Source organism: Carcharodon carcharias, chromosome 5 (genome assembly GCF_017639515.1).
Source record: "Carcharodon carcharias isolate sCarCar2 chromosome 5, sCarCar2.pri, whole genome shotgun sequence".
NCBI classification, from domain to species: Eukaryota; Metazoa; Chordata; class Chondrichthyes; order Lamniformes; family Lamnidae; genus Carcharodon; species Carcharodon carcharias.
Window position 1 is genome coordinate 30,070,047 of NC_054471.1, and position 21,839 is coordinate 30,091,885.

Consider the following 21,839-nt stretch of genomic DNA (forward strand, 5'->3'; position numbering starts at 1 on the left):
CAGCACATTTAGCAACTATTCCTTAGGTCCCTTCATCAAAGTCATTTATATGAATTGTGAAAAGTTGAGGCTCCAGCACTGATTCCTGTGGCACATAGAAACATAGAAACTAGGAGCAGGAGTAGATCATTTGGCCCTTCGAGCCTGCTCCACCATTCAATATAATCACTACTGATCCTCTATCTCAACACTTTCTCTCCATACCCCTTGATGCCACTAATATCCGAAAAATTATCAATTTATTTCTTTAATATACTCAGTGACCCGGCCTCCACACCCTTCTGTGGTAGAGAATTCCACAGATTGAGCATCCTACGAGGGAAGGCATTTTACCCCCTCTCAGCCCTAAATGGCCTGCTCGTATCCTGAGAGTGTGGTCCCTGGACTCCCGAACCAGGGAAAACATCCTCCCTGCATCCAGTCTGTCTAGCCCTGTTAGAATTTTATATGCTTCAGTCAGATCCCCTCTCATTCTGCTAAACTCTAGTCAATTCAGGTCCAGTCGAACAAATCTCTTCCGCTGCGACTGTCCTGCCATACCCGGTTTCAGTCTAGTGAACCTTTGCTGCACTCCCTCTATGGCAAGTATATCCTTTCTTAGGTAGGGAGACCAAAACTGCACACAACACGCCAGGTGTAGTCTCACCAAGGCCTTGTATAACTGCAGTAAGACATCCCTACTTCTGAACTCAAACCCTCTTGCAAATCCTCATCCCTCCCAACTGCTTGTTGCACCTGCCTGTTTACTTTCATTGACTGGTGTACAAAGACACCCAGATCCCTTTGTACATCTACATTTCCCAATATATCACCATTTAAGTAATACTCTGCCTTTCTCTTTTTCACACCGAAGTGTATAACTTCACATTTATTCACATGATCCTGCATCTGCCATGTGTTTGACCACACACACAACTTGTCTAAATCACCCTGAAGCCTCCATGCATTCTCCTCACTACTCATAACTCCGTCCAGTTTTGTGCCATCAGCAAACTTGGAAATATTGCATTTGGTTCTCTGATCCAAGTCATTTATATTCCTCCTGAATATCTGGGGCCCAAGCACTGATCCCTGCGGTATACACCACAAGTCACCGCCTGCCATCTGGAAAAAGATCAATTTATTCCCACACTCTGTTTCCGGTCCATCAACCAATTCTCAATCCATGCCAGTATATTACCACCAATCCCATCTGCTTTAATTTTGCCCACTAGCCTCATATGTGGGAGCTTATCAAAAGCCTCCTTGAAATCCAAATGTATCACATCCACTGGTTCTCCCTTATCTATTCTACTAGTTACATCCTCAAAAAACTCCAGTAGATTAGTTAAGCATGATTTCCCTTTCATAAACCAATGCTGACTTTGTCTATTCCTGTTAATGCTTTCCAAGTGTTCTGTACCGTGTCTTTTATAATAGACTTTAGCATTTTCCCCACTAACTGTTTGTAAATCTCTGTTTTTTCTCTCCCTCCTTTAATAAATAGTTACATTTGCCACCCTCCAATTGTAGGAACCGCTCCAGAGTCTACAGAATATTGAAAGGTCACCTCCAATGCATCTAATATTTCCAGGGCCACTTCCTTTAGTACTCTGGGATGTAGATAATCAGGCCCTGGGCATTTTTCAGCTTTTAAACACCATTAATTTCCCAAGCACATTTTTTTTACTGATACTGATTTTCTTCAATTCCTCTTTCTCACTAGACCCTTGGTTCCCTAACATTTCTGGGAAATTATTTGTGTCCTCTTGAGTGAAGACAGAACCAAAATGTATGTCTAATTCTTCTGCTATTACTTTGTTCCCCATTAGAAATTCCTCTGTTTCTGACTGTAAGAGACCTACATTTGTCTTTGCTAAACTTTTTCTCTTCACATATTTATAGAAGCTTTTACAGTCAGTGTTTATGTGCCCGAAAAGTTTACTCTCATAATCTATTTTCCCCTTCTTGATCAATCTTATTGTCCACTTTTGCTGAATTCTAAACTGCTCCCAATCCTCAGGCTTGCTGCTTTTCCTGGCAATTTTTTATGTCTCCTCCTTGGATCTAATACTATCCCTAATTTCTTTTGCAATCCATGTTTGAGCCATGTTTCCTGTTTTATTTTTGCACCAGTGGGAAATGAATGACTGTTGTAATTCATGCATAGGTTTCATAAATATTAGCTATTGCCTATCCACCATCAAGACTTTTAGTAAGGTTCCCCAATCCATTATTGCCAACTCACACCTCATACCCTTGTAGTTCCATTTATTTAGTTCAGGACCATGGTTTCAAATTCAACTTCTTCACTCTCCAACTTAATGGGCAATTCCATCATTTTATGGTCACTCTTCCCCAAGGGATAAGATTAACCCTTATTAACCCTTTCTCAGTGCACCATACCCATTCTAGGATAGCCTGCTGCCTAGATGGTTCCCAGATGTTTGATCTAAGAAGCCATCATGTATACATTCCAAGATATCCTCCTTCACAACCTTATTACTCTTTTTAATAATCCAATCTATATGTAGATTAAAGTCACCCCTGATTACAGTTGTACCCTTATTTCCTGTTTAATACCTTTCTGCATTACTGTTTGGGGGTCTAGAGACAACCCCCACCAATGTTTTCTGTCCCTTGGTATTTCTTATTCCCACCCAAACAGATTCCATATCATGATTTTCCGAGCCAATATCCTTCCTCACTATTGCATTGATTTCATCCTTGACTAACAATGCTCCTCCAGCTCCTTTCCCTATTTGTCTGTCCTTCCTAAATATTGAATTGTCCTGGATGGTCAGTTTCCATCCTTGGTCACCCTGCAGCCATGTCTCGGTAATTGTTGCTATTTCAGAACTGTTTATATCTATTTGCGTTGTTAATTCATCTACCTTATTGTGAGTGCTCCGTGCATTAAGAGACAATGCCTTTAGACATGTCTTTCTAACCTTGTTAGTCATCTTAGCTTTATTTTGCACCATTTGTTTTACACCCTTGTTTTTTCTGCCTTCCACTTTTGTTTCTTACTTTTCTGTCTTTGGTTTCTCTCCTTGTTTCCCCCTCCTCTGTCTCCCTGCTCAGGTTCCCATCCCCCTGTCATTCTAGTTTAAACCCTCCCTGACCACGTTAGCTAACACACGCCTGAGGACATTAGTCCTGGTCCTGCCCAGATACAACCCGTCCTGTTTGTATTGATCCCACCTACCCCCGAACCAGTCCCAATGGAATCCCAGGAATCTGAATCCCACCCGGCTACACCATTTCTTCAGCCACGTATTCATCCGATATATCCTGTTATTTCTACTCTCGCTCGCATATGGCACTGTTAGTAATCCTGAAATTCCTACCTTTGAGGTCTTACTTTTTAATTTACATCCTAACTCCCTATATCCAGCTTGTAGGACTCATCCCTTTCCTTCACCTATGTTGTTGGTGCCAATATGTACCACGACCTCTGGTTGTTTGACCTCCTCCTTCAGAATGCCCAGCAACCTCTCTGAGACATCCTTGACCCTGGCACCAGGAGACAACATACCATTCTGGATTCTCTTCTGCAGCCACAGAAATGCCTGTCTGTTCCCCTTACTATGGAATCCCCTATCAGTATAGCCCTGCCACTCTTCTTCCTCCCCTCTCATGCAGCAGAGCCACCAGTTGTACCATGGACTTGGCTCCTGCTGCGTTCCCTTGAGAAGTTGACTCCCGCAACAGTATTTAGAAAAGTATATCTGATAGAGAGGTGGATAAACAGGGGGGTCTCCTGCACTACCTGCCTTCCTCTACTCTGCCTGGTGGTGACTTATCCCCTTTCTGCTTGTTCAGTCTTTACCTGCAGTGTGATCATCTCAATGAATGTGCTGTCCACACAATATCAGCATCGTGCATGTGCCACAATGAATCCACCTGCAGCTCCGGCTCCATAATGCAGTTAGCCAATAGATGCAGCTGGACACACCTCCTGCACACATGGTCACCAAGGACACTGGAAGCATTCAGGTCTTCCCACTTAGTGCAGGAGGAGCATATCACCGCTGTGAGCTCTGCTGCCATGACTTCCATTTCAATTAAGCTCATTAGTTACTCCCTTTAAAGAATACTAACAATGCTAGGGACATTATTCTACCCAAAGAGCCCCCCAACAGTCCAAAGTCCTCACCTTATTTTGTTTAAGCTAATGCACTGCAGCATTTTAATTAGTAGATAAAGTAGAAGTAGAAGTGCTCACCGGACCCTACTTACCAATCAGCTGCCTCCGCTGTATCGTGTCACTTTTTGAATCGTGACCTCACTTCAAAATCCACCGCCTGGAGGTTCTGAGGGTACAGCTCTCCTCTCTGGTCTCGGCCTCTGTTTCTCATGCCCTTTTATATCGCTGTCACTGGTCTCTCCTCTCCGGTCTAAAACTCACCTTCCTCTTACACTAACAGCAATTTCTAGTTAATTGTTAAATTAAAGAAAGACTTGACTTTAGGTAGAATTTTACCCTAAATTTAACCCTTATACTCCCTCAGTCACCAATCTCCAACTGAAACTCTCTACTGCAGCCAAACACAGCTCTCCAGTGCAGACAAAAGACCACTCGTCACATCCTGCCAACCAGAAAAAGACCCATTTGTGCAAACTCTCTGTTTCCTGTTAGCTCGCCAATCTTCTATCCATGCCAATATGTTACCCCCTACACCGTGAGCTTTTATTTTCTGCATTATCATTTGATGTGACACTTCATCAAATGCATTCTGGAAATCTAAGTACAGAACATCCACCGGTTCCCCTTTTCCACAGCACATGTGACTCCTTCAAAGAACTCCAATAAATTGGTTAAACATGATTTCCCTTTTGCAAAACCATGTTGACACTGTTTGTTTGTCTTGAATGTTTCTAAGTGCCCTGCTATAGCATCTTTAATAATAGCTTCTAACATTTTCCCTATGACAGAGGCTAGGCTAACTGGCCTTTAGGTTCCTGCTTTCTGTCTCCCTCCCTTTTGGAATAAAGGAATTATATTTGTTATTTTCCAATCGAATGCAAATTTCTCCAAATCTAGGGAATTTTGGAAAATTAAAGCCAATGCATCAGCAATCTCACTAACCACTTCTGTCAAGACCTCACAGTGAATTCCATCTGTACCTGGGGATTTGTCAGCCCGCAGCCCCAACAATTTGCTCAATACCACTTTTCTGGGGATTGTAATTTTTCTGAGTTCTTCCTCCCTTCCATTTCCGGATTTACAGCTAAGCCCAGGATGTTACTTGTGTCCTCTATAGTGAAGATCGAAGCAAAATATCTGTTTAATTCATCCACCACCTCCTAATTTCAATTATCAATACCCCCAATGCACTCTCTAAAGGAAAAACACTCACTTTGTTAACTCTTCTTATTTAAATATCCATAGAAACACTTACTATCCATCTTTATATTACGAGCTTGCTTTCTCTCATTCTTTAATTTGTCCTTCCTTATTAATCTTTTTACATCCTTTGCTGTTCTTTATATTCTTTCCAATCTTCTGACCTTCCAGCTGTCTACGTGTAATTATATGTTTTTACTTTAAATTTGATGCTGTCTTTCATTTTTTTAGTTAACCACAGATGCTGGACCCTCCCCTTGGAATTTTTCTATTTCATTGGAATCTATATATTCTGTATATTCTGAAATATCCCTTTAAATATCTGCCACTGAACCTCTATTGGCCTATCCCTTAGGGGGTGGTGAGGTGCCAGAGAGACTCATGAAGGTACAGAAGGCCAATCAGCTGATCTGTTTTAGGGTTTTGTCTTATATGCCAAAGGGGAAAGGGCCAGATCAGAAAAAGTGTATAAACATCAGAGCCCAAGAAGACATCAGCACTGCAGGCGGAGGATAGGGGCCTGGTCAGTCACTGGGAGACGTGGGGAAAAATCGTCCAGTGGGCCGACCACCTGAAGGGTGGCCCCATGCACAGGGAGTTACCAAGCACTCGGTACAGTGAGTACGAGCTGTCACTAGTGAATGAATAAAGGTTTCCCAGCTGAGGTAGAAATTGCATCCAAGTCTGGTTTTGTGTTATTGATACCCAGAGAACAGGTCCCAAACTTTGTACCCTCCCTGCTTATAGCGTCTTACACCTCCAGGACAGCCGTTGCAGTTCAGAGCTGCATACAGCAGACCTGGACAACACCCTGGCTTGTCTGATGAGGGTGTAAGGAAATTCCAAGCCACCCAAGTGCCAGGCAGTGACCATGAACGAAGGCATCACCATTGCTGAGATCCAAGCATCAACCTCCTGGGTGTCACCATTGAGCAGAAACTGAAGTGACCAACCTCACAAACACTGTTTCTATCCACCCAGTTTCGAGACTTTATACTGGATCACCTCCTGCACACCCAATCCTCACTGCAAGGCAGAGGTCTGGGTGTAATGTAATCCTCACCACTTTCCTGGATGGGTGAAGATTCAGCAACACTCCAGGAGCTGACACAACCATCCACAACAAATCAATCCCTTTAACCAGCACCACATCTATTAGCTTAAACATCCACACCTTCCACCATCGGAATGTAGTAGCTACAGGCTGTAATCTCTACAAGATTCACTGCAGAGTGTTACTAAAATATTTAGTTTGGTGGGTGGGTGCACAGTGGAGTGGGCAGCATGCCCACTGACAATGAAAAAGCTGTTAAAGAATCAATTAACTTCAATTTTTCACTGACCATCCAACCTTATGTTTGGCGGGCAGGCAGAAAGGACAAGCGGCCTTTGCACTTTTTTGAAAAACTCATCCACGTGCAGGATGAGGTTTCCAAAAGCAAATGAAAATAAAAGTTTTAAAATTTATTCAAATACCTGTCCCTGCTCATGTGACAGCGTCACAAGAGGGGACTTTTTAATTACATTTTTCAAATCTTCATTTATTTTTTAAACATTGTTAGGGGGGAGTATAGGGGTACAGTAAGAGCTTATTGAAAGGGAATGATTTACTTAAAATCTCCAAGCAGCCAGTACTACCAAGCACATTAACAGTTAAAGGTTACCAGATGAACTTTGCACAGCCTTAGGGCCTGCAAACAACACAAAGGCTTTGGGAACCAGACTGGAGTCAGAGGATGGCAATAACATAGATTAAGTGTGCTCTTCAACAGAGAGGCGAAGAACAGATAGTCCTGGTTTAGGTAGGAGGGAAGGTCACTGCCTGGTTGAAAACAAATAGAGACATACAGTGCATGTACCTGTTACCAGAGATGTCTGTTTAATGTAAACCTATATGTTGATGAGATAGGAATCTGGAATCTGTTCTTGTACGTGACCAATAATGTATAAATATGCTGAACACTTGTAATTTAGCAGAATGCTATCTCAAGCTGCATTGAGATGGTTCTCTCTTTGCAATTACTTGAATAAACGATCATGACCTGTACCGGAGACTCCTATGGTCCGTTTGTCAAAGTGACCACGACAAAATGCTCCATGTTCCTGAGGCAGCTCTGTGCCTCAGGGAGATTTTGAATCACTCACTCGTGCCCATGTGTGAATTTAGCGCTCGCCCCGCACACCCTCCTCCCCCACCGGCAGAGGCAGCGCTGCTGCCGCTCCTGTTTCACGCTGGGCGGGCCTTCGTTTGGCGGCCATCGTGAAGTTGCTGTCTGGCTCCGATCGCGGGCAGCAGCCGGCTCCCCAACTGCCCTTGTCCACCCCCGTCGAGCCTGCCCGTCAAGGGCAAAATTCTGCCCTAAGACTTCCTCTGCAGCACCTCCCAATCTCACAACCTTCACCAGCTAGAAGGACAAGAGCAGCAGGTCAATGGAACACCTTCACCTCCAAGTTCCCCTCCAACCTTGTCAGCAACTCTCACATCCCAAGAAGCAATAATAAATACCATGTGACCACAATGTGCAATGACTCAAATAAATATGTCCCTGGTTAAAGTTTTCTACAGCTTCATCTTCCTATGGGGAGAATTATCTCCCCTTTGGCGAGCCGGGTGGGAGTGGGCACGGGCGGGCGCACAGCCGATCACCACCCGCAATCGGCCGGGCGCCACCATTTTGCGTGGGTGGGCCCAGCGTGACGCGCACCCGGAAGTGCTCAGGGCTACCTGTGTGGGCGGGGGAGGAGAGAGAGTTGGGGCCTGCACTCTTTCACACACATGGAGCTGTCTCAGGGACATTAAGGAAAGTCATAAAAATTGATCAACAAAAAAATAAAATTATTCAGACACGTCCCCTCATGTGAAATTGTTACATGAGGTGGGATATGTTTATCAATTCATATGAAACAATTTACTAAATTAATAAAGCCTTCATGACATCTCATCCCGCCCGTGGATGAGCTTCCGTGTAAAATGCGAAGGCCGCCTGGTCTCTTCATCTGCCGATAACCTTCAGGTTAGCCGGGCAGTCCTGTTAGTTACTTCAATTAGTTTTTAAATGGCCTTAATAGGTCTTTGACAGCTCGACGGGCGCGCAGCCCATTCCGCTGTGCACCTGCCAAACTCAGGATCAGAATGACGCGCGGTGACATCAGGACACACGCCCGACATCACCGCGTGTCATTTTACCCGTGGGTGAGCGGGCCCCACCCCCACACGCCGACCAGAATTTTCAGGCCTTTGTGATTGAAGAGCACTTGAACAATTTCAAATAGAAAAATCAGCTCCAGTTATTGCTCTGAAATGTCGGCCCTGTAAATGTCCGGAAGGACAATTGGGATTTGATTTCAGATCTGTCTTTGGAGGCAGCTTTACTTCAGTGATCATTGGGTGGTCCAGATCTTACCCACATTTACAATGACCCTGTTTTTGAGTGAGGTACTCAGCTGATTTTATTACTTTGCATTGAGAGAGCAACAAGTCATTTCTTGGCCTCTCTTCTCAGTAACATCTACAATGTGCTTTGCATCTTATTATGTAGAACTAATGAGAGATGTAGAAAAACAGCATCACAAGAGATAAAGTGACTTCATCTGCACCTGGACAAAGCAAATACCTGAATTTTAATAACTGGAGATTTTACAACCTGCACCTTTAATTCTCTCTGACTCTTTATTCCCTGGATTAGTTACAAAGCTTGTAGTCAAACCCGAATCTAGCAGACATGAGGAGGTGGGCGGTGGGTAGCAGTGTGATTGCACACGGCATGAGGCTGTAAATTAAGTTACAGATCAGGTGGCAAATCTAAGATTTGAAGCTGTTAATCCCAGGATTAGCAACACCAGATTAGCAGCATCAGGTTAGCAACATAAAAAGGCAGAATCGAGTTTAACTACTTAAGATGGTGGATAATTTGAATTCTTGCCAATATAGCAGAAGAATATAAGAACAAAAGAAATAGGAACAGGAGTAGACCATTCAGCCCCTAGAGCCTGCTCTACCATTCAATAAGGTCATGGCTGATTTTCTTGTGTTTTGAATTCCACATTCCTATCTACCCCCAAAAACCTTTGTTTCCCTTGCCGAACAAGAATCTACCTACATCTGCCTTAAAAATATTCAATGACCCCGCCTCCACCACTTTCTGAGGCAGAGAATTCCAAAGTTGCACTACCCTCTGAGAGAAAAAATTTCTCCTCATCTCTGTCCCAAAACGGCACCCCCTAATTTTCAAACAGTATCCCCTGGTTCTGGACTCACCCACAAGAGGAAACATCCTTTGCACACCCATCTTGTCAAGGCCATTCAGGATCTTGTATACTTCAATCATATTAGCCCTGAATCTACTAAACTCCAGTGGAGACAAGCCCAGTCTCTCCAACCTTTCCTCATCAGACAAAGGAAGCTTCAGATGGTGAGAAATTAGAATGTAGCCAAAATGGACATCTACGCTCAGAGTCAGTCTGAACATGAAATCACTTCAGATAAGCAAACATTTTTTAAAGTACAGCTAAACCTTGAAGTGAAATTACTTTTGGAAGGTGGCCAACCGACCAGCCATTTCAAAACACCCCATTACACTGTTTGGAAAGAAAACATTTAGCCTTCACTAAATCTTAAATTGATAAGATTCATTAATAAAATAGACAATAGGAGCTTGTTCCGTCTCTGCAGACTGTCTATAAAAGGTACACACCATTAGCTTTCGGTCAGTCAGCCATCTTTGGAACATAAAGGGTCAGAGGGCAGTCTTTTGAGAATTCCCCTGGGTTGAGACAGAGATATATCTAAAGTCGATATGACCATGGTGAATTTCTGAGTATATATCTTTCTTAATTGTTACTTTATGCTTGAGTTATCCAACAAATTTGCTGATAGGTAGATTTATAAATTCCATGTATTTAGGACTACATTATTTATATGTTATGCTTAGCTTTAGTTATTATTTATAACTTAATGTATAAGCTATAATCTACAATGGGCTTCAGTAAAATGTATATGTTTTTGAAGCATTTTGAATGTGCAGTCTGAAATATTTATTATCTCGCCAATCCACATAAATACATTATTCTAGAAGTCTTAGTAAGTTTTCTAAGAGCTGATATTGGTTAACTTTCAAAGAAATTGATGAACTAAGACGTGCCTCAATGTCTGTCCTGTCCCGAGATAATTTTGTTGGTTTTGAGACTCCTGGAGGAGAGGGCTTGTATTTGAGGACCCAGTCTAAGACCATCTTCCTTTAATGCTTAGAATCTCTTTTAGTTGAGACTTTAAGCTAGCAATAAGTTGAAGGGAATTGGCTTACCTTGCCGGGAACTAAAAGTATTCAAACCAGAAAAAAAAACCACCACTTGAGACTGGAGAGAATTCCCTGGCATTGGGAACGTGGTCAGGGAAAAGGTCCGGAAGTGATTAGAATTTGGGAAGGTGAAGGGATGCCTATACTAATGGGTGGGCAAAGGTTTTGAGTGAATCCTTGAGTGACACTCATATAGACCGGAGGGCCTGAATGGAGGGACAATCTTGAGGGGTTGCGCTACATGTTCCTGTCCTCTTTGCCCACTAGGGAGACTTCAAAACATTGAAAAGATGCACATGTCATGGCTGCTGCTTATTTTTTAACTGTGCCCCCTCGTTCCAAGTTCCATTTCACCCCTGTCAGTCCATGTCAGGGAAGGTGCACCCCAATGAGAGGCAGTGCCAGCAAACAGAAACCCAGTGAGAGGCAGTGCCCAGCAAACAGAAAACCAGTGAGAGGCAGTGCCAGGAAACAGAAACCCAGTGAGAGGCAGTGCCAGGAAACAGAAACCCAGTGAGAGGCAGTGCCCAGGAAACAGAAACCCAGTGAGAGGCAGTGCCCAGGAAACAGAAACCCAGTGATAGTCAATGCCCAGGAAAATTGAAAGCCAGTGACAGGCAGTGCCAGGAAAACTGAACCCAATTCAGAAACTGGACTTCAGTGGGAGCTGCTACAAAGGGTTATGAACCTCTGCCAGTCTCAGTTACCTCAGGAGAGGAGGGGATGAAACAAATAGGAACAGTGTGAAATGCTCTAGTCATTGGGCAGTGAGACTCACACCAGCTTCACCTACTCAGTGAGGAATTGGTGGTCTGTCCCACGGCTGGAGTGCAGCATGGCCACTGGGTTCCCAATTTCAACTGGTGTGGGAAACCCAAGAAATGAAATTGTGCAGACGTGAAACCCAAATGTGAAATTGTTTTCTCCCGGGTCACTAATACCAGCGACCGGCAGATCAATCTTCCATTCCAGGTGACTCCCAAACAGGGAGAGTTGACAATCCTGAGTGTGTGCATGGGAATCAATTGTAAAATAGCTTCCCGAGTGTTCAGACTTCCCGGGAACCGGCACTCAGAGATTTAATGGTTTCTAATGGAATCAGCAAGTGCATTTCTTCAACACATGATGTTCCTGCCTGCAGCTAAACATTATTGAAAATCATCTTCATAAAACAGTATAAAAAGACCTGAGCTCTCTGCTCAATCTGCAGATCAACCTGAAGGTGCTGAGAGTCATTCAGTGCGTTCACCAGTGATCTGAGCAGACACCAGGATGCTGAGACTCTTCCTAACTGTGTCTGTCCTCTTCTGGCATCAACTTGCTGCAAAGGATGAGGTGGACAAGTTCTGTCATGAAAAGCACTGCACTGATTCCACAGAAGTCATTCAGCACAAGGTAAGTATAATTCAGATATAAGCAAAAAACTGCAGATGCTGGAAATCCAAAACAAAAATAAAAATTGTTCCAGTGAAGCTCAACGCAATCTGGAGGAACAACACCTCATCTTCCGACTAGGCACTTTACAGCCTTCCGGACTGAATAATGAGTTCAACAATTTTAGATTATGAACTCTCTCCTCAATCCCCACCCCCTTTCCGATCCCCCCTTTTTTTCCCCCAATAATTTATGTAGATTTTTCTTTTCCAACCTATTTCCATTATTTTTAAATGTATTTCCATCCATTGTTTTATCTCTACCTTTTAGCCTATTTTGATTCCTTCCCTTCACCCCACCCCCACCCCCACTAGGGCTATCTGTACCTTGCTTGTCCTGCTTTCTACCCTTAATTAGCACATTCCTTAGATAATATCACCACCTTCAACACCCCTTTGTCCTTTTGTCTATGACATCTTTTGGCTATCTCCACCTATCACTGGCCCTCTATCCAGATCTACCTGTCCGACCTTCCCCTTAAACCAGCTTATATTTCACCTCTTTTCTATTTTTACTTAGTTCTGTTGAAGAGTCAGACGGACTCGAAACATTAACTGTGTTCCTCTCCGCCGATGCTGCCAGACCTGTTGGGTTTTTCAAAGTATTGTTCAGAGTTTACTGCATTCAGTCATGTTTGTAACAGGGGAAATTATACAATGCCCGTTTTTGGGGTAAGTAACCTGTGGTGCACCACAGTGCACACCCCAACCCTGAAACAGGAGGCTGGACTGAAATTGGTCCTTGTGACTCAGTAACATTTTATACATGAGCTGCTGTCGGCTGATTGGTCTCCACTGCCAGCTTGTGTAGTGAGAATATCAGGGTTTCCGTCTCCAGCAGAGGGTCTAAAGTGGGGTTGGTGTGGAAACAGAGAGTTTGGAGGGATGATGCGAAGGTCTGTAGAATCGGGAAACATTCCTGTTACTCCTGTATTCACTGAATCTAATCCAATTTCTGAAATTTATAACAGACTTAAGATCACTATGTTACATCTGTAAGAAGCTCTTTCTGTCCATTATCCAATCCCCTATTCATGTTAATGGCTTACAACATCCAGGGAGTGACAATCAGCTTCGGATTTCCACTCTGCTCCTTTTAACTTACCCAGGTGTGGGGGAGGGTCAGGATGTCACGAAGGGTAGGGAGTAGTGAGGGTAGGTGGGGGTATTCGGCAGGGGGGAATGGGGTGTCATGTGGTAGTCGGGGGTAGAGCTGGGGTAGATGGATTGGTGTGCGGGTAATCTTGGGCAATGGTTGTGGGAAAGTCAGGGGGTGGGGTGTACTCGGAGTGTTTTGGGTTAGTAAGGGATTGGAGGAGGGCTGGGAGTGTCCAGTGGTGGGGGTTAGTCAGGGTGTTGTAGGGTAATCAGTGAGTGGGAGGGTCAGGGGGGAGTCACAGGGATGGGGAGTAGCATGGGTGGGGTCAGGTGGCCATGGTGTCGGGAGAGGATCTGGGGTTTAGGTGTTGGGGTCGGGGTGCAGTCAGGGGTTGGGGGTAGTCGAGGTGGTGGGGGAGTTTGAGGTGCCGGATAGTGAGGTGTGGGGGGTTTGGATGGTAATTAGGGTGTAGGGGGTAGTTAGGGATGGGAGGTAAATTGTGGCTGTCATTGGAGAGGTGGAGGTAGTTGGGGGTGGGGGGTGGTGGTTGGGGGTAGTGAGGTTAGTCAGTGGTGATAATTGGTGTGGTGGGGATAGACAGGGGAAGGGAGGGTTAGTCAAGTGGGTGGCTAGATAGGGGTTGGGGATGGGGTAGCTGGGGGTTGGGAGTGATCAGTTAATATTCAGGGTGAATGGGGTGCAGTCAGTGGGGAATCCTCAGGGAAGGCAGATGGGAGACATGTCAGAAGTGCCAATTTGGTAGGTGGCAGCAACAGAACAGATACAGAGGGTACCTTCACTCTGAGGTCATTAATTAACCCTGACATGTTACACATTACTAAGTCTAACCTGCTCTCTGGTTGGTTCCAGAATGTGTTCCTCTAAAAATCTATCTTGGAAGAATCCATGAAATCCTTAACCAGGCGACTACTGCCTGTCTGATTTTTCCAGTTTATATGTGAATTATAATTAACCAAGTTTATTGCCGTCCCTTTATAACAACCCAATATTTCATCTTGTATCATTTGCCCTATATTGTGGTTATTTTTAGGGGTCCTGTAGACCACTCCCATGAGTGACTTCTTTGCCCTACTATTCCTCATCTCCACCCAAACCGATTCGACACCCTGATCTCCTGAACCAGGAAATCTCTAACTATTGCACCAATGCCATTCTTGATCAACAGCTCTACCCCTCCACCTTTACCGAGCTTCCTATTCTTCTTGAGTGCCCTATGCCCTTCAATATTCAGAGTCCAATCCTTGTCATCCTGGCAGCCGCTTCTCTGTAATGACCATGAGATCATGTTTATTTAATTCCATGTGCGTTATGGATTAATTTATTATGTTCTACAGGCTACGTGCATTCAGATGCAGAGCCTTTAGTTTTGTTTTTTTGTTCTCTTTGTAACATCTAGTCTTGACTGTTGGTGAACTGTTAGGCTTTTTTCTCTCTGTCCCTGCCATTCTCTGGTCCTTATTTCCCATATAACTATTTTGCTCGTCAGCTTTGACTCTACCCAAGCTTGGTCCCTCACCCCTCACCCCCATCCCCCAATTAAGGCCCGTCCAGCATGAAAGGCGACTCCGCACTGGTCAGGAAAGGCCGAGCGGGGGTGGGGTCCTGTCGGCTGCTGGCTCCAATGGTGACCCGGGAACCTGTTTAAAATCAGCCCAGGCAGCCCCTGGAAGGCTGGCTATGGAAGGACGTCTGTTCTGTGGTGTCGGTATCGAAGTTATGAAGTTGAGTGCGGCTGGACACGGCAGGCGGGAGGGCAGGTCGGGTGGGAACTCGGCCGGCAGCTTTTCCGATGAGTGTCTCACCGTCCTGCTGGAGGAGGTGACTCCCAGGAGGGACACCCTTGTCCCCATAGATGGGAGGAGGAGACCACTGCACCCCACAAAGAGGGCATGGGAGGAGGTGGCAGCCCAAGTGACCAGCCATGATGTGGCGCAGCGCACACGGGTGCAGTGCCAGAAGCGCTTCAATGATCTGAAGCACTCAGGAAGGGTGAGTACCATGTTGGCATGGGTCAGTGTGCAGATGTTTTAAGGGCTGGCCGTCCCCCTGTAGACCTCAGTGGTGCGAGAGTCTGAGTGCCAACTGTCAATGACACCAGAACTGGCCAAGGGGGTGAGCCCTAGCTGCTTGGACTGAGTGCCTTGCGGCTGGAGGGCCATGACTCGGATGTGCCCTGTGAGGGGTTCCTCAGCTGGGGTTGGCCAGGCTGCATTAGAGCTGCAGGTAGAGAGTGGACTGATCAATGCTCCTCTGTCCGTTCAAGAGAAGACAATCCATCACCAAGCAGAGAGGTCACGTACAGGAGGAGCCCCGTCCAACCTGCTGCTGGCCTCCCGGTTCAAGCAGGACACCCTTGAGCTGGAGAGCCAGCACCCACCCGTGTAACTGGGCATGGAGAGGCGAGGGTGCCAGATGAAGGTAAGAGCTCAGTGCACAGGGTGGTCCAGGTGACAGCAGCAGCTTCTCCGCCCCTCCACCAGTGACCATGGCACCAGATGAGGCTGTGGCGATTGGAGAGGTGCCAGCTGTGGCACTGGCCGCTCCATCCCAGGCGGGGCCAGCATGGGCGCCACTGGCCTGAGGACAACCGACAAGGTCATCAAGGCCAACAGGACGGCAGGGTCATCAGGCTGTCTCCGATACCAGTGCCAGTGAGGGTGGGGGGGGGCAGCTAGAGAGAGCACTCACAAGTGTAAGTTAAAGACACATGAGCATAAGAGGGACAGGTCAAGGGTGATTTTATGTTCATTTATGTTTAGTTAATGTAAACTGGTCGGGACCTAAGACCAAAGGGTTTCATGTAAGTAGCCTGTACTTGTCAAAATGATATAAATCTGGTTTTGTCATCATGGTCTGAGTATCTTCACCTTTTTAATTCATTGTTGTGTGGAACGTCAGTATGTAATTCTGGACGTAGGTGGCTGAGAACTTTATTGCTGAGTGTTCTTTGTGTTGAAATGAAAGAGTCCTTTCAGACATCAAGGGTTGGAGGACGCAGCCCTGGCATGAATTTGAAGCTGATCTTTGGTAGCCTTGCTGAAGGAGCGTTGGATCAAGGCATCCCTGGTGTCTCTGCCTTCCTGGAGGTTACCGAGGTCAGGCTCCACACCCGCAGCGTTCTCCTCTCTGTGCTCATCTTCCAACTCACCACTGGACCCATCATCTGTGGCTTATGCAGCTGCATCAAGATCCCTTTCCTTCAGTGTGACCCTCCCACCCACCCTTGCTAGAGCCAAACCACAGTCCCCATTTGCAGAGTCAAGGAAGGCTGTCTGATACCTGGAAAGGTCCACATGGTTTGAACCCTCCTGGCAGACAGCAATGAGTCCTGAAATGAGGCCGGGAAATGCTAAGAATGAGGCCCTGAACAGAGATGAAGCTGCCAAATACCAATAAACAACCAGCTGCAAACTATCTCCAAATTCCTCACTGCTCACACCAGCAATGCTGCTGACCCTTTTTATCCTGCCCTTAGATGAGGTTTGAGGAAATGTCAGCTGGCCACCTGCCTGTTTTGCCCGTGCAATGTGCAGAAAATCACTCGGGCAATGAAAAATCTCAGACAATTGCATTGTTCAGGGCCTTGAGTGGCTTGTTAATTAATGGTGGGCACCGCTCTGGCACCCGCATGCACCCACCGGGTGAATGATCGCGAGAGAGCGCGGTGACATAGGGAGGCTCGCCCAGGAGGGAAACATTCTGCCCTTGGAGTTTGGTGAGAGGGGAGTTTTCAGTGTTCATTTTGTTCTTAAGTTTTGCTCTTAGAATCGAATCTAATCTGTAATTAGCAGTAACTGGAAAGTGCTGTGTAAGCAGGCTAAGTTCTTTCTTGCAGTTTAGACACGGTAAACTCACTCTCGGCTGTAAGAGCTGAGTAGTTAATTAGCTAACTGGTTCAATCTGGTTACTGTTGCCCCAGTTCAGTTTACTATAAATTCAGGGTTCTTTCATGCAGCTGACAAACTGAGTGAAGATTTGGAGTTTGCTTGGAGGGAGGAGTTGTTCATTTCCTCTTTCTACTATTCTCAGCCCATAGAAATGGGTTCTTGCCCTACGACAGGGAGAGGAGCGAGCTGTTTGGTGAGTATCTGGTAAGTGGGTAAGTTCTATTCTATCGCGAATGTTTAAATTGGACATAATTTGTTGGTAAAGTTAACTAATAAGTAAGAAAGCCACATTAAACAAGTGATTAATGTAATTATTTAAAACATATTAAGGATGCAGTACGTGGGAGCTCCTTGATAACATTGTGACCCACGACAAACACGTCTGAGGTGAGTGTTTGCACCTTGAGGAAATTCCGCTCAGAGTCATTGATCTGGAGGCTGAGCTGCAGACTTTGCAACACATCAGGGAAGGGGAAATTTACCTGGATGCTTTATACCAGGAGGCAGTCACACCACTTAGGATAGGGTCTTGTGATTTGGTCAGTGGCCAGGGACAGGGGGGTATGACTGTGAGGCAGGCAACGGGACCCAGAGGGCAAGAGTGTGAGTTTCTGCAATCGTCCAGTAGGTTTGCAGTTCTCTCAATTTGTTTGGATGAGAGTGGAGGATTCAGGTGGATGAACAAACTGACCATGGCACCGTGGTACAGGGAGCCATTCAAGTGGGGGAGCAAAAAGGAATGTAATGGTAGTAGGGACAGCAGAGTGAGGAGGATTGACACTGTTCTCTGTAGCAAAGAGTGAGAGTCCAGACAGCTTTGTTGCCTCCCTGGTTTCAGGGTTTGGGACATCTGCTCAGGGCTAAAGGTGGAGGGCTAGAGATGAGCTTGCAATGGGAGAGGGAGGATCCAGAGCTCATGGTCCATGTAGATACCAACGACGTAGGCATTCAAAGCAAAGCAGATCAACTGATAGCGCAAATCAAAATAAGTAAGTACAATCAGATAGCAATTATACAGACATGGCTACGGGATGTCAAAGATTGGCAACTGAATGTTGAAGAGTATGTGACATTTAGGAAGGACAGGAAGATAGGAAGAGGTGGAGGGCTGGCTCTGTTAATTAATGATGGTGTTAACACGTTAGAGAGGCATGACCTAAGTTCAGGAAACCAGGATGTAGTAGTGGTTTGGGTTAAGATGAGTAATGTTAAAGGCATGAAGTCACTTTTGGAAGTGGTGTACGGGCCTCCTAATTGTAACTACACACTAGGACAGAGCATAAAAGAAGAGGGAAAGGAACAGTAATAATCATTGGGGATTTTAATCTGCATAAAGACTGGAAAAATCAGATAGGCAAAGGTATCGTAGATGAGAGTTGATAGAATGTTTTCAGGATAGTTTGTTAGAACAGTACATTCTGGAGCCAACCAGAGAGCAGGCGATGCTAGACCTGATATTGAGAAACAAGATTGAATTAATTGATAACCTCCTAGTGAAGGCACCCCGGGTAGCAGCGATCATAATATGATTGACTTTTATGTTCATTCTGAGGAGAAACGAGTGTGTAGAGATGAGTATTTCAAACTAAAATAATGGCAATTATGGGAGCATGAAAGCAAAGGTAGCTAAAGTGAACTGGCAAATGAGGTTAAGGGATTGGCCAATAGAAGTTCAGTGGCAGATATTTCAGATACAGAGAATATAAATACATTCCAATGAGAGAAAAATTCCAAGGAGAGGGACCATCTTCTGTGTAAACTAAAACAGTATCAAACTTAAAGAAAAAGCATATAATTATGCAAAGACAGGTGGCAGGTCAGAAGTTTGGAAAGAATATAAAGAACATCAAGGTCTGACAAAATGTTGAAGGAGGGAAAATTAGAGTATGAGAGAAAGCTTGCTCATAATATAAAGACAGATAGTAAGAGCTTCTTTTGATATTTTAATAAGAAACGAGTTAACAAAGCCGCTATTGCTCCAACTGAGAGTGTGTCTGGGGAATTGATAATGGCAAGTTAGGCCATGTCAGATGAAGTAAACATGTATTTTGCTTTGGTCTTCACTGTAGAGGACACAAGTAACATTCCGGAAATAGCTGTTTAACAGGAAATGAAAGGGAGAGAGGAACCCCGGAAAATTACAATCACCAGGGAAGTGGGATTGAGCCAATTGTTGGGGCTGTGGGCTGACCAACCCTCAGATCTGCATGGACTTCACCCTAAGGCCTTGGAAGAAGTGGCTAATGAGATAGTTTATGCCTTTGTTTTAATTTTCCAGAATTCCCTAGATACGGGATGGTTCCAGTAGATTGGAAAATAACAAATATCACTCCTTTATTCAAAGAGGGAGGGACACAGAAAGCAGGGAACTTTTGGCCAGTTAGCCGAACATCTGTCAGAGGAACATGAGAAGTTATTAGGAAAGATATAATAGCAGGGCACTGAGAAAAAAATCAAGGCAATCAGGCAGAGTCAACATGGTTTTGTAAAAGGGAAATCATAGTTAACCAATTTATTGGAGTTGTTTGAAGGAGTCACATGTGCTGTGGATAAAGGGGTAAATGTACTGTACTTATATTTTCAGAAGGCATTTGATAAAGTGCCACAACAAAAGTTATTGCAGAAAATAAAAACTCATGATGTAGGGGGTAACATATTGGCATGGATAGAAGAAGCTAACAGCGAGCAGAGAGTTGGTATAAGTGAATCCTTTACTGGTTAGCAGGGTGTGACAAGTGGTGTGCCACAGGGATCAGTGCTGGGGCCTCAACTTTTTACAAATTATGTAAATGACTTGGATGAAGGGGCCGAAGGAATGATTGCTAAATTTGCTGGTGGCACAAAGATAGACAGGAAAGGCAATTGTGAAGAGGATGTAAGGAGGTTACGAAGGGACATGGATAGGTTAAGTGGGTGGGCAAGGATTTGGCAAATGGGCAAAAGTGAAATGGTCCATTTTGGGTAGGAAGACTTAAAAAGAAACTTTTACCTAAATGGTGAGAGATTGCAGAGTTCTGAGATTCAGAGGGATTTGGGGTTCTAGCACATGAATCATTAATGTTTAGTATGCAGGTAGAGCAGGTCATTCGGAAACATAATTGAATGTTATCATTTATTGTGAGGGGAGTTGATAACAAAAGTAGGGAGGTTATGATTCAGTTGTACAGGGCATTGGTGGGACCACATCTTGAGTACTGTGTACAATATTGCTCTCCTTATATAAACAAAGATGTAAATGCGTTACAAGCAGTTCAGAGAACATTTACGAGTCTAATGCTTGTCTTATGAGGAAGGGCTGGACAGGCTAGGCTTGTATCCACTGGGATTTACATGAGGAAGAAGCAAATCTATTGAAACATTAAAGATTCTGAGGGGTCCAGACAGGGTTGATGTGGCGAGGATTTTTCCTCTCGTGGAGAATCTGGAACAAGGGGCCAGTGTTTAAAAATGAGGAGTCGCTCATTTAAGACAGATGAGGAGAATTATTTTTTTCTGAGGGTTGTGTTTCTTTGAAAATCTCTTCTTCAGAAGGCGGTGGAAGAAAAGCCTTTGAATATTTTTAAGGCAGTGCTAGATAGATTCTTGATTGACAAGGGGGTGAAAGGTTATTAGGGGTAGGCAGGAGTTACATTCAGATCAGCCGTGACCTTATTAAATGATGGGACAATTTTGAGGGGCCGAATGACCTACTGCTGTTCCTAATTCATAAGCTCTTATGTTCATATGTCTGACTGACAAATCCTTGGATAGGTAAAAGGGGCAGGTGTCATTTAGGGTGTGCTGTGATTTGGTGCCAGAGAAGTCAGAATGGTAAGGTTGTATTAGTTACAGAGTTGAATTGCTTTGTAAATGTAGTGATTTTTTTTGTAGCCACTTTCCTGACACCAGTTAATTGCTCTGTGATTAATTATCCCCAGACAATCAACATTGGACCCCAATATCACTATTGCTTCAGTTTCCTGCCTACTGCATGCAGGTGTAATGAAAGAAAGACAAAAGCTGCATTTACACAGCACCTTGCACAATATCTCAAATCTCCTTATTGCCAATTAAATGCTTTTACATTGTAGTCACTGTTATGATTTAAGGGATGTTATTAAATGGCAGAGCAGGCTCAACAGGCCAAATGGCTCACTCCTGCTCCTAACAGTATGTTTGTGTCATTCTGGACTGATCAGATGAGCTAATCTCGATGACCTTTGTCATCCATAATTATCTTGCGCTCAGAGTATTGTTTATTTTTTTGCTAATGTTTCTTTACTGAGCAAGTTTTGTGGGGTGAAATTCTAAGGATACAAGTGGACAATGAGCTCATCATGAATCGTTAACTTGTTTTACGCTCTACATGATTCTCAAGGTTCTTTTCCATTTTGTCTACTCAGCTTTTAGCTCACACTATCCTGGTGCTTTTATGACATCCTGGAGGCATTGAAATATTGTGATAAAGTTGTGTTGCATACCAGATATTAAACTAAAGAGTAATAAGAAGCAGCAATCAGAAGAGTCTTCAGACTTGATGATCAAGAAACTCAATACCAATGTGAACTATTCAGTCTTTGTCCCCTGGCCTCTTAAAAGTTGTGTTACAAAGAGACACGTTAGAGCACCAATGCTTATCACTGACGGTGAAGACTTATGTTGTTCAATCATTCCACTTTGTTCCTCAGGAGTTATTTGACATTTCTAGTCTGTGAGATCACTGGTAAAGTAGAATCCAGTTACACCTCTTGTGTGAAATAATTATATTGAATAATATCATGCACCCAAGGCAGA